This window comes from Bidens hawaiensis, unplaced genomic scaffold (assembly GCF_021521415.1).
Source record: "Bidens hawaiensis isolate Kalapana, Puna unplaced genomic scaffold, B.hawaiensis_p1.1 tig00062338_1, whole genome shotgun sequence".
Classification (NCBI taxonomy): Eukaryota; Viridiplantae; Streptophyta; class Magnoliopsida; order Asterales; family Asteraceae; genus Bidens; species Bidens hawaiensis.
Window position 1 is genome coordinate 9439 of NW_027501191.1, and position 2329 is coordinate 11767.

The 2329-nt window shown below is 38.3% G+C and overlaps 1 pseudogene; it reads right to left on the reverse strand.

Moving 5' to 3' along the window:
• Window positions 1-358: 358 nt before the first annotated feature.
• Window positions 359-1167, reverse strand: LOC143603651 (protein BASIC PENTACYSTEINE7 pseudogene; annotated as a pseudogene).
• Window positions 1168-2329: the final 1162 nt, after the last annotated feature.

The following is a 2329-nucleotide window of genomic DNA, read 5'->3' on the forward strand; positions in this document are numbered from 1 at the left end:
TTAAATACCAAAAGGGGGAGGGGGGGGGGGTATGTTTAATAAAATTGGTGTTAGGGATATAAATCATAATCTCATAAAGCCTAAATCAAAGAATAACAAACGGTAACACAAACACATAATTCTCCCTCTTACCTTTCTTTTGAATAGGTATAATCCAAGATTCTTGTTCCTGCCATACAACAACATAAAAAAAACTTACCAATTTCCCTTATTTGCAATCCAGACATTTTTCTCCTTTCAAAACCTCTTGTGCCCAAAACAAGTTATATATCATTCATTCATTCATTCATTCATTCATTCATTCATCCTATACCACATAACATTTTTAGAACAAAAGAAAAAAAAAAGAGAGAATAAAACAACAAATTTCATTTCCATATCACCAGATGAGCAATTCTCAATCCCACAACCTATTTCACTGTGCTGTAACGGTTAGTCCCATGTTTAGCCCAATGGTCCTTCAAATCAAGAGGGGCGGAAAAGTCATATCCTTCCGAAGCAAGTCTAGTCAGCAATTTACTAAAAGCCCCGCCACTCATCTTTCTACCACCAACTCTTGAATATCTCTTATTAGTCACCAGTGGTAACGGATACATAGACATGGTGGTCGTGCAACAAGCCGACTGCCACCCGCCATTTCCCCACCGGTAGCACGGTTGCGGTACACCCGTGCACGAACAAACCGGCACCGCCATTGAGCTTTCATCAAAACCCACTTGGTTTAATCCCGGTTCATCTTCATGATCGGCCCTTTTTGTAGCGGCTCGTGGTGACTCAGATTTGGTCTTTTTGGTTACTTTTCTCGGCTTGGTGGTCTCGGGTGGCGGGAGATGATAATCGTCGGGTATTTTAAACATGTGATGCATTTCATCGTCGTGAAACACACGTTTTGAATCGTGGGTTTGTGTGTTTTCAGGTGGTTCGGAGGTTGTTGGGATGTTATTATTGTTGACGAAGTTGCTTCCGAAACGGAGGGTGGAGATTGCTTTCTCGCGTTCTTGTATGGCGGAGTTGCGTTCGGCTAGTGCGGCGTCGCGTTGGAGCATTGCCATGTCGCGCTCAGCGAATGCGCGTTTTCTTTCATCGAGTGCTAGGTTTCGTTCTTGGATTGCGGCGTCACGTTCTGCCATTATGGCCATGAATGTCTTTATGGTGAAGTGGTTATGATCCTTTACAAAATAGATATAAATAAAAGAAAACGTCATTTCAAATCGTCATGAGTTTATTCAGATGTTAACAAAAGTTTATTATAATCTTACCATTCCTCCTAAAAAGGCAAACTAAAATAGCATGCTTGATAAAGCAGTCCTGCAGAAACAGTGAAGTTGTTTAGGGACTCTAAACAACTGTTTTACATCTAACAAAAATCAATAACATCATATATTGTATTAGTTTAAGGTGCACCCATCGTGTTGCAAAGTGCACTTGCTTAGACTAATAGATTCTGTTAGCAATAAACAATTATAAGTAAGTAGTAAGCTAACAGATTACACTATGCACATGAGCAGTGAGCTAACAATTAGCAAGTTGTATTATTATGGATCAGCAAAGTAGCAAACTAACAGATTGCATTGGCGATTAACAAACAAACCATAAACTAACAACTTGTATAACTGTATCATCTAGCAAACTAGCAGTGAACAAATGAACACATTACATTATACATTTACACATCCCAACAGAACAATGAAAAGGGGGCACTTTTTCATGAGGGCATTAAAAAGTGCATGCCTTTATGCACAAAGAGTACACACGTCGCCTCATTTGGTAAACCTGAATACCTGATTGCCTAGATGCACCTTACCAGTGATGCATCACACCTAAAGCATGCTTTTTAATACACAGACTGTAATATTTATATAACCAAAAGAAAGTTGTGATAACTCCATGTTCTATTCATTTTTTGGTGTTATCTACCAAATTTTGTTGGCATATATCTAATCATGTATGTGGTAGGTATGTTAAATCATTTTTTTAAACTGGGCACTGGCTAAGGAAGTGACTGGTAATTTGTACTTAAAATTTTAAAAACTATCAAAATGGTTTGTGTAGTTGAGAAAAGTCGAATTGTGAGCAAAAACCGAGAAAAGTCGATTACTCCTTGATTCTTTTCAACACTTAATTCAGCAAAAAATAACTTACAGTGAGACGTGAATCAATTAGTGTAGTTGAGAAAACTGACAAATTCACCTTTTTTTTTTCTAAAGAGAAGAGAGAATGTGGGTTACCTCATACGGCTAAGTTTCGTGGCCAGTTTCTTGATAGCTAATATAATGGTCACTCAACGGTGAGACGTGAATCAATGTGAAGCTTGCTTACTGTATAAAAC